This window comes from Zalophus californianus, chromosome 7 (assembly GCF_009762305.2).
Source record: "Zalophus californianus isolate mZalCal1 chromosome 7, mZalCal1.pri.v2, whole genome shotgun sequence".
NCBI lineage: Eukaryota > Metazoa > Chordata > Mammalia > Carnivora > Otariidae > Zalophus > Zalophus californianus.
In genome coordinates, this window is record NC_045601.1 from 55,833,570 (window position 1) to 55,843,896 (window position 10,327).

The 10,327-nt window shown below is 38.4% G+C and overlaps 1 pseudogene across 1 annotated transcript; it reads right to left on the minus strand.

Annotated features, from left to right (window-relative positions):
• Positions 1 to 6,180: 6,180 nt before the first annotated feature.
• Positions 6,181 to 8,164, minus strand: LOC113927046 (annotated as a pseudogene). Its single transcript, XR_003521489.1, has one exon. The product of XR_003521489.1 is annotated as a 60 kDa heat shock protein, mitochondrial-like (transcript).
• Between the last annotated feature and the right edge of the window lie 2,163 nt (positions 8,165 to 10,327).

A 10,327-nucleotide genomic window follows, 5' to 3' on the forward strand; every position in this document is an offset into this window, starting at 1 on the left:
GAAGGCACTGCCAAGGAACAGAATCCTGCAGTATTTACCAAAGAAGAGCATGAGCCACATGGGCTAGTCAAAGGAATGGACTTTACCCAGTCCCGATAGTGGGTAGAGGCTCCAGCAAATTCTCATTGCTTCCTAGAACCACACTGGGCAGAGATGTAGAGGATGGTATGAGTATCCCAAATGGTTGTTTGGATGATAATAAGACGTGAACATGAGATGACTGGGGCTGTGTTTCACAGAACTAATAAGCAGGATTGGGACTAAAATATTATCTATGATATTGATTCATAAAACATTGTTTTTATCTAACCACCCACTTTGCTATAGTGATGCTCATCTTCAAAACAAGTCCGTGGGGCAGTTAGCCATAAAATAAACAGCTGGTTCAGAGGGGGTATGGAGGTGCTCAAATTCCATAGACTCTCAGGTTTCTACAGGGTTCCCAAAGGGCTTGGAACACAGGCCCCCCTACTTAGATGAACAGGTGAGTTAGAAGGGGTTTGAAGAATAATTAGTGATTGTGAGGAAATTTTCTGGTTCAAATTATAATATCCGTGTGTGAGAGAGCATCTATAATATAATCAGTGTCTCATAGAAACACCTGGGAGGTTGTTTCAAGGGCTTGTGGTTGACGCTATGGCCTACTGAGCTGGAATAGTTTTCATGATAATTGGGAAAATCAGTTGGAGCACTTCTATAGATGTAAAAGCACTTCTAGCATCCTCAAATGTTTAATATTTCTGAAGTAAGTCAGTTAATTCCATAAGTAGCTTTGGACCACTTTTCCTTCAATATTTTCTTCAAATTGATATTTAGATTATGTTGAATACAATTTTCATTACATTTCAATAAAATTAGTGCCCTTCCTCAGTCCATGTGCTTGCTCTAGTGTATTTATCTTCATTTGGAAAAAATTTCATTACTGCTACTTCTTTAATCATAAATTTATCTACTTTGCTACAGACGATTTTCTTGTTTATGTGTAGTCATTCCATGTTTAAATTTCCAGTGTACTAAATCTTATTTGCTACAAAATTAAAGCTGACTAATTTTTAAAAACTTTAATCTTTTTTTAAAAAAATATTTATTTATATGTCAGAGAGAGAGAGAGCACAAGCAGGGGGAGTGGCAGGCAGAGGGAGAAGCAGACTCCCCGCTGAGCAAGGAGCCTAATGTGGACTCGATCCCAGGACCCCAAGATCATGACCTGAGCTGAAGGCAGATGCTTAACTGACTGAGCTACCCAGGCGTCCCTAAAAACTTTAATCTTAAAATTATGGAAATGAAACGAGTTTATTGAAAAAAATTAGAACATGATAGGGTCCATAATTTAACAAGTAGAATTCTCAGAGTTAAGAGTTTGGTATATGCTTTTCCATGGCATCAACAAAGCATTCCCTACTTGAGGTCATACAATGTTATCAGAGGTAAGTTATGGTAATCAGGTACCCACCGTTTTGAAGATGTAAGACTAAAAACATGGGAGACAGTAAGAAAGGCAAAGACCAAGCCTCCTAGAGCCATTTCCCCATTGCAGAGGGTCAATTGTAATACACCTGTAGCCACTAGCATTTAAAAGTTCATCTAAGCTGTCTCCTTAATCAGCATGAGGGGGCTCTGAAGGGTAAGAGGGGATTCTATACTGGGAACTAAATTTGCAGCAGATGAACATCCAGTTGGATGGAGAAAGGGATAAATTGATCTGCAAAAGAAAGGGAAGAAAGGGAGGGAAGGAAGGGAGGGAGGCAGGGAGGAAAAGAAAGAAATAACAAACTATGAGGTGTCATGCTAACCTGATTTTTTACCAAATTCTGTAATACACCCTTAAATTACAGAATAAACCAACATCCAAGGACATCCCACTGAATAAGAAAGAGAATATTTTTCATAATTTTGCATCAGTGTACAATGGTAGAGTTGTTAACATAAAGCCCTAATACTGTGGGCTACCTATAGCCACGGTTTTTTACACCCACCCCCTCCCCCTTAGGCAACTAGGGAACTAATTATAAAATAATAGCATCAAAATGAAACTCCCACATCATATTCTAAGGTAAGGATTCAAAGGGTCTCCAAATGAATAAGGAAAGGTATTAAGATAATTCTATCACACTATTTTTGACAGGTAATAAGAAACACGCACATGGGATCTGTACAGAAATGCTGGAACAGAAATGAAGTAGAAGATATATATTACAGATGAAGAGCACGCTTCAGAAGAACAAAATTTTATGTGATTGCCTTGATTCCCAAAGAGATTAAAGAAATTATGAGCTCTGCAAAATAAGACCATGTGAGATAACCCTAACTCTATCTCTGACCCATTGTATAATTTTGACTGAAACAAATAAATAAAAGCACTTGTGTGTGTGTATATATATATATATATATATATATATATATATATTTTAATGTAAGCCCTACAACGAACACAGGGCCCAAACTTATGATCCCAAGACTCAGTCACACATTCTACCAACTGAACCAGCCAGGCACCCCAATAAACAAAAGTACTTTGAGACTTTTTTCTGTATCTTTAAAATGTAAATGAAAATAAATGATCAAGTTATGTAGGAAAAGACTATCAATACACATAGAACTCACTTAAACACAGAATTAAGTTTAAATAACTCTGGCAATTATAGAAAGGATAATATAAATCTTATTGAAAGAGAATCTTAGTGTATAATAATTCAATTATAATAGTGTAAGACAAAATTCTCAGAGCATGCAAACAAAAATTTTGAAGTTGGGGGAAATGGAAAGTAATATTGGTACCTTATTTTACTTCTCTGTCATAAGGCACCATGAATAGAAATGCTAACTCTGTGATGTGGTTTTACCGTGTTTTTTATTTTTAAATAAGAATAAAAACAATTTTCACTTTCTTAAAACTAAGTGCAGATGGTACAAGAAACAGGGGCTATTTAATTAGTCTCCTATATAACAGAATTTCAATATGGAAGAACTTTCTGGGGCTACCTATGAAAGTATCTAATGGCCTAACAAATTCTATTGTTTCATTTCAGACTGTGATCAAAATGATGTCAGTCAGCTGAGCCAAGTGTATACATTCCTCACTCAACCCCAGACAGCTTAATAATGGTTCATTAAGCAGCTAATTAGACTTGCATTACTCTCAGCCACAGGCTCACAGACCCCGCCCTGTGGACACACCTTTGCTATACTTCTTGCTCTTTTTTTTTTTTTTTAAGATTTTATTTATTTATTTGACAGAGAGAGAACACAAGCAGGGGGAGTGGCAGGCAGAGGGAGAGGGAGAAAGAGGCTCCCCACTGAGCAGAGAGCCTGATGTGGGTCTCAATCTCAGGAACCCCGGATCATGACCTGAGCCTAAGGCAGATGCTTACCGACTGTGCCACCCAGGTGCCCCGCCATACTCCTTGCTCTCAATGCGTCTTACTTTGTTTGCTCTTCAGAAACAGCCAGAGATATTTTTTTTCTAGGAAAAAACCAAAATGAATAAACAAAGGTTTGTAATTTAAAGGGCCTATCAGTACACTGATTTTGATTTGTTGAATATGCTTCAAAAGCAAAGGGAATTTAGAGATTGCATGGCTTATATTTATTTTTTTTAACTGTGGTTTATATATAAAAGGAGAAACTGGGGTGCCTGGCTGGCTCAGTGGAAGGAATGTGAGCCTCTTGATCTCGGAGTCGTGAATTTGAGTCCCATGTCAGGTGTAAAGATTACTTAAATAAATAAAACTTTAAAAAAAAAGAAAGAAACAGAAGAAAGTTGATGGATGGTTGACAAGAAGCAACATAGGAAATGCATGTGCAGGACCATAACTAGTATGGTTTTGTGAAGAAGAACATCTTGTCATGGTTTGAAGATCCCAGATACATAGATTCAAAGTCCACTTCATTTAGTTCTTGAGATAATAAGGTATTGCCTGTGGGGAATCCTTGCATGTAGAATCCTGTCCTGATCTGTTTTGGCAAGGTACCAGTTGGTGGACCTCCCTCCAGGATTTGCAAAATGGTCACTTTAAAATGAGATTTTTATTCTTGTTAGAATTGTCAACATAATTGAGTTTATTATTTTCTAAACATGTTATTTTATCTATTTCAAGCAAACATTTTACATGTTTTCCAAGTATCTTTTATCATAAATCATAATCCTGAAATCCAGAAATTAAACTGACATCAGAGACATTGGCGGGGTTACAATTCTTAAGTGCTGACATCTAGTGGTTGTTGCTCTTCTTTGATAGAGTACTTCCCAGGTAATCTTTCCTGTGGGTTCTGCCGTAGTAAGTGTTTAAAAAGTAATTACTTTAAAATGTAAGTAATTTTATTTCTTCCTATAAAACTCTATGTATTTAAGATACTTTGGTTAAGAAATATCATTCTCAAACCTTCGAATTAAGCAGAATTTTCAAAGATTTTTCCCCCTGCAAGTATGTGAATCACGAGTGCTTTCCCACCACAACATCTGCTATATGCAATGATTTTCAAGAGGGTCATGGAAGAAACATGGGAAGTCCTACAGTACAGGTAAGAAGTTTATTAAACCTCTTGAAACTTAACTAGTTTTAAGTTTTTCTTTAGTGTCTGCTTATGAATGCAGATAGTATCAGGGATGGTCATAATGCTTAAATTATAATTGGGATTTTCAGGAAGCTTATATCTATTTTGGTGATCGCAAAGAACACTGAGAATGAGAACATATACTTATTAGTTGTGTGCTATTCCCAAACTAGCCCTAGGGATGCAAAATGAATTTTTCTGAACCCTAACAATGAGATATTTTAAAGTAAGGAAAACAAATGTGTCAATGAGATCACTGTAATTTAGTATGATAGGTAGAATTTTTGACTATGGTAGGTTGAAAAGCAGAAAGGAGGAAATTATTGGAGAGGTAAAGAAAAAACTTCATATAGGAATGATCTCAAGGGGCACCTGGATGGCTCAGTTGGTTAAGCGGCTGCCTTTGGCTCAGGTCATGATCTCAGGGTTCTGGGATTGAGCCCCGCGTCAGCCTCCCTGCTCAGTGGGGAGTCTGTCTGTCTCCCTCTCCCTCTGCTCATGCCCTCTTGCTTTCTCTCAAATAAACAAATAAAATCTTTTTTAAAAAGAGAAAAGAATGATCTGTAAAACGGGGTTTGAACACTGAATTAACCAGGTAACAAAAGAGAGGCTTCTACATAGACATTTATTCATTAGCCATTCATTGAATATTTATTGAGCACCTACCATATGCCTAGATACAGCGTGTGTAAAGGCTAGAGAGAGAAATGGTACTTTAGAATATGTTATTGCTGAAGCAGAAAATAGAAGAAGTTAAGGGAGCCGTAGGAAATGAAGGTGTGTAATAAGAAAGACAAATCTGAGTTCCAATCTCATATCCACTATACTCACTTAGTATGTAAACTTAAGCAAGTAATATAAGCTCACCAAATATCATTTCTCCCATCCATACAATGCAAAAAAAGACTTTCACAGATTATTAATAGGTGTGAAACTTCCTGGCATGAATTAATAATAAATTTTAGTCATTGTATCCATCAGCTTCTGCTGCATAATAAACAACCACAAAAAATCTTTGTGGCCTACAACAATTAGCATTTATTTTCACGCTCACTAGTCTGCAGGTCAATGGCAAATTGATGGCAACCTCAATGTAGGTTGGTGGAGGAGCTCAGCTTCAGGTTGTGGGTCCAGCCCGCATACTCATTCTGGGCTCAGGATATAGGGACAGCCACTATCAGGTATGTTCTTTTTTTTTTTTAAGATTTTATTTATTTATTTGACAGAGAGAGAACGAGAGGGGGAACACAAGCAGGGGGGAGTGGGAGAGGGAGAAGCAGGCTTCCTGCTGAGCAGGGAGCCCGATGCGAGGCTCAATCCCAGAACCCTGGGATCATGACCTGAGCTGAAGGCAGATGCTTAATGACTGAGACACCCAGGTGCCCCACTATCAGGTATGTTGTTTTTTTTTTAACTTTAAAGAAATTTTTATTACACAAAGGTTGTCACATAATTGGATATTTCTCTACTTTGTACACAATTATTCTTACTCTTCACAGAAAGACTGCTTAACTTTTCATCTGGTGATGGCAAACACTAAAATCCTGACTTTGACAGAAGAGTAGTAAAAATGCCTCAGTGATTTAAGTTGAAAGCAGTACATTGGTACATGGCTCTTGCACTGAGTTATCAGGAATGTACAAATGTCTTTTTATTCAAAAATACAAAATAAATTATCTGTAGGCATGGACAATGACAGCAGTAACCCATTATATGTTGTCAACTGAAACCAGTAACTGATGGTTATAGTGATTTTCTTAAACATCAGCCAGCCTTTTCTTCAGTCATTTCCTTCAACTGACTTCTCTGAAGTTATGGTTGAGGAGCACAGCCTTGAGCTTCCTCTCACAGTTCATTAATAATGGTAAAGCACTATTCTAGGAATCAGAACATGCCGCCTCCCATGCCACCTCCCATACCACCCATTCCACCCATTGCTGGGTCCTTCTCTTCTTTAGGAATTTCAGTGACTACAACTTCTGCGGTAGTTAACAGAGAGGCCACTCCAGCAGCATCCAATAAAGCAGTTCTTACAACCTTAGTTGGATCAATGATTCCTTTTTCCACCATATTCACAAAATCTCCCAGCATAGCATCATAACCAACTTCTGAGGAACACTGCATAATTTTCTCAACTATCAATGATCCTTCAACACCTGCATTCTTAGCAATGGTCATTGCAGGAATTTTGAGTGTTCTCTTAATAATTTCTATACCAATTTTTTGATCTTCGTTAGCTGGAGTTATTGAGTCCAGGGCTGGAATGCAGTGGAGCAGGGCACAGCCCCCTCCCAGAACAATGCCTTCTTCAACAGTGGCACCCATAGCATTGAGGGCATCTGTAACTCGGTGTTTCTTTTCATTCACTTCAACATCACTTGTCCCACCAACCTTCAACACAGCTACTCCATCTGAGAGTTTTGCCAGACGTTCATTCAGCTTTTCCTTTTCGTATTCACTAGTTGTGATAATCTAACTGCTCAATGATCTCTTGAATACGTTTTTCAATTTGAGCCTTGTCACCTTTTCCTTTTAAGAGCATGGCATCATCTTTGGTCACAATGACCTCTCCAACTTTTCCTAAATCGTGAGGCTGAACATCTTCAAGATTTAGAGTCAATCTTTCTTCCCCAAACACTGCACCACCAGTAGCAATAGCCATGTCTTTAAGCTGGTTCTTTCTATTGTCACCAAAACCTGGAGCTTTGACTGCCACAACCTGAAGACCAACTTTTAGCCTATTCAAAACAAGTGTACTCAGAGCTTCTCCATCAACATCTTCAGCAATTATGACCAAGGGCTTACGGTGAGCATTGGCAATTTCAAGAGCGGGTACAATGGACTGAACACTACACATTTTCTTTTCACTCAATAGAATATAGGCATCTGGAATTCACATTTCTGACCTTTTGATGTATTAATAAAGTATGGAGAAATATAACCTCGATCAAACTTCAAGCCTTCAATAGTTTCTAATTCATCATTTAGTGTTTTTCCATCCTTTACTGTGATGACACCCTTTATTCCAACCTTTTTCATTGCATCAGAAATGTTGCCAATTTCTTTGTCTCCATTTGCAGAAATCGTAGCAACCTGAACAATTTCTTCAGGGGTTGTCACAGGTTTAGACTGCTTCTTAAGTTCAGCAATTACAGCATCAACAGCTAACATCACACCTCTTCTGATTTCCACAGGATTAGCACCTTTGCTAATCTTCTCGAAGCCCCCCTTGGCAATAGAGCGTGCCAAGCAGTAGCAGTCGTGGTGCCATCCCCAGCCTCTTCATTTGTGTTATTGGCGACATCTTGAACAAGTTTAGCGCCAATCTTTTTATATTTATCTTTTAAGTCAATTGACTTTGCTACAGTCACACCATCTTTTGTTACTTTGGGACTTCCCCAACTCTGTTCAATAATCACTGTTCTTCCCTTTGGCCCCATAGTAATGGCTACAGCATCGGCTAAAAGGTCTACACCTTGAAGCATTAAGGCTCGGGCATCCGCACCAAATTTTACATCTTTGGCATAGACCTGAGTGAGATGAGGAGCCAGTGCTCTGGACACTGGCCTAATTTGGCGAAGGACTGCGGGTAATCGAAGCATTTCTGCGGGGCAGCAGCAGAGCTTGCGGACGGTGAGGCAGGCCGTCGGAGGCGAGTGAGGTGTATCAGGTATGTTCTTACAGTGATGGCAGAAGTGCAAACCTCTGCTCATGTCACATTCCTAACATCCCATTGGCCAAAGCAATCACAATGTCAAATCAAAGGCCAAAGAGTGGGAAAGCACAAAATGCCTCCATGAAGCCATGACATGGGTGTGATCTATAATACTACCAAGGGGAACAAGATTTGGGTGTGATTTATTTTGTTTATTTGTTTGTTTGCAGAGGCTATGTATATCCTAAGGAACTTGGGCTTAATCCTGCAGGTAATGTGAAACACCTGATCAAGGCTGTGATTTTAGAAAGCTCATTCCCTTGATGCCAGGGAGGATGGAATTGAAGAGGAAGAAGATTAAAAACAAAAATACCAGTTACAGTAAGTTAGTCTAGAGATGGTGGGCCTGGGCTAGAAACATGATTTGGGCTGCATAAAGATAGGAGACTATTGAATGAAGGGAGTAGTATAGTTCATTGAATCCTGAGTCTGAATCCTGAAGAATTTATTAGTTTTATTTTATTTCCTTTGTTTTTAAAAATTACTGAATAACTCTGACCAGAGTTTTTCTTCTTAAGGCCATGGAATTTAGACTTGATTAACTAGAAGTAATCTTAAATTGTATAAAATAATGTCTTTGTCAATTGTTGCAGATAGTAAAGCTCAAACAGAGGTGTGCTAGCCTATACCAGCTTGTGAAAGTCAGTTGTTAAATTTTCAGGAATTTTGTAGCCACGTAATTTACACAGCCATCATTAAAGATTAAATTGTGTACACTTATACTGAAATAAATTATATTAAAAATGAAGGTAATCACCTTTGCCTCCAGCCAAGATGAAGTAATAGGAGATGGATTTACATGTCCACCTGAAAAAAAAATTTTACGACTCCGACAAAATACATGAAACAATTTATATAAGATGCTCAACATCACTCATCATCAGGGAAATACAAATCAAAACTACAATGAGATATCACCTCACACCAATCAGAATGGCTAAAATTAACAACACAGGAAACAACAGGTGTTGGTGAGGATGAAGGGGAACCCTCTTAAACTGTTGATGAGAATGCAAACCAATGTAACCACTCTGGAAAACGGTATGGAATTTCTTCAAAACGTTAAAAATAGGGGCACCTGGGTGGCTCAGTGAGTTGAGCCTCCAACTCTTGGTTTCAGCTCAGGTCATGATCTTGGGATCCTGGGATCTGGCCCCATGTTGGCTCCATGCTCAGTGGGGAGTCTGCTTCTTTACCTCTCTCTCCTTCTCCCTCTGCCAGCATGCAGAGGGAGCATGCACACACACTCTCTCTCTCTCAAATAAATAAATAAATCTTTAAAAAAAAAGTTAAAAATAGAACTACCCTATGATCCAGCAATTGCCCTACAAGGTATTTACCCAAAGGATACAAAAATACTAATTCAAAGGGATACATGCACCCCGATGTTTATAGTAGCATTATCAACAATAGCCAAATTATGGAAAGAGCCCAAATGTTCATCGACTGATGACTAGATCAAAAAGATGTGGTATATACAGACAATGGAATATTACTCAGCCATAAAAATGAATGAAATCTTGCCATTTGCAACAAAGTGGGTGGAGCTAGAGAGTATTATACTAAGTGAAATAAGTCAAAGAAAATACCATATGATTTCACTCCTATGTGGAATTTAAGAAATGAAACAGATGAACATAAGAGGATAAAAAAAGAGGCAAACCAAGAAACAAATTCTTAACTATAGAGAACAAACTGATGGTTATCAGAGGGGAGGTGGGTGTGGGGAATGGTTAGATAGGTGATGGGGATTAAGAAGGGCACTTGTGATGAGCAGCGGGTAATGTGTGGAAGTGTTGAATCACTATATTGCACACCTGAAACTAAATTTACACTGTATGTTGGGGCCTGGGTGGCTCAATCAGTTAAGCGTCTGCCTTCAGCCCAGGTCATGATCCTAGGGTCCTGGGATCGAGTCCGGCATCGGACACACAACATGGTATATTCATACAATGGAATACTGCTCTGCAATAAAAAGGAATAAACTATTGACATACAGAAAATGGATGTATTCCAAATAATTAGGCTGTGAAAGAAGCAAGATAACAAATGATACAT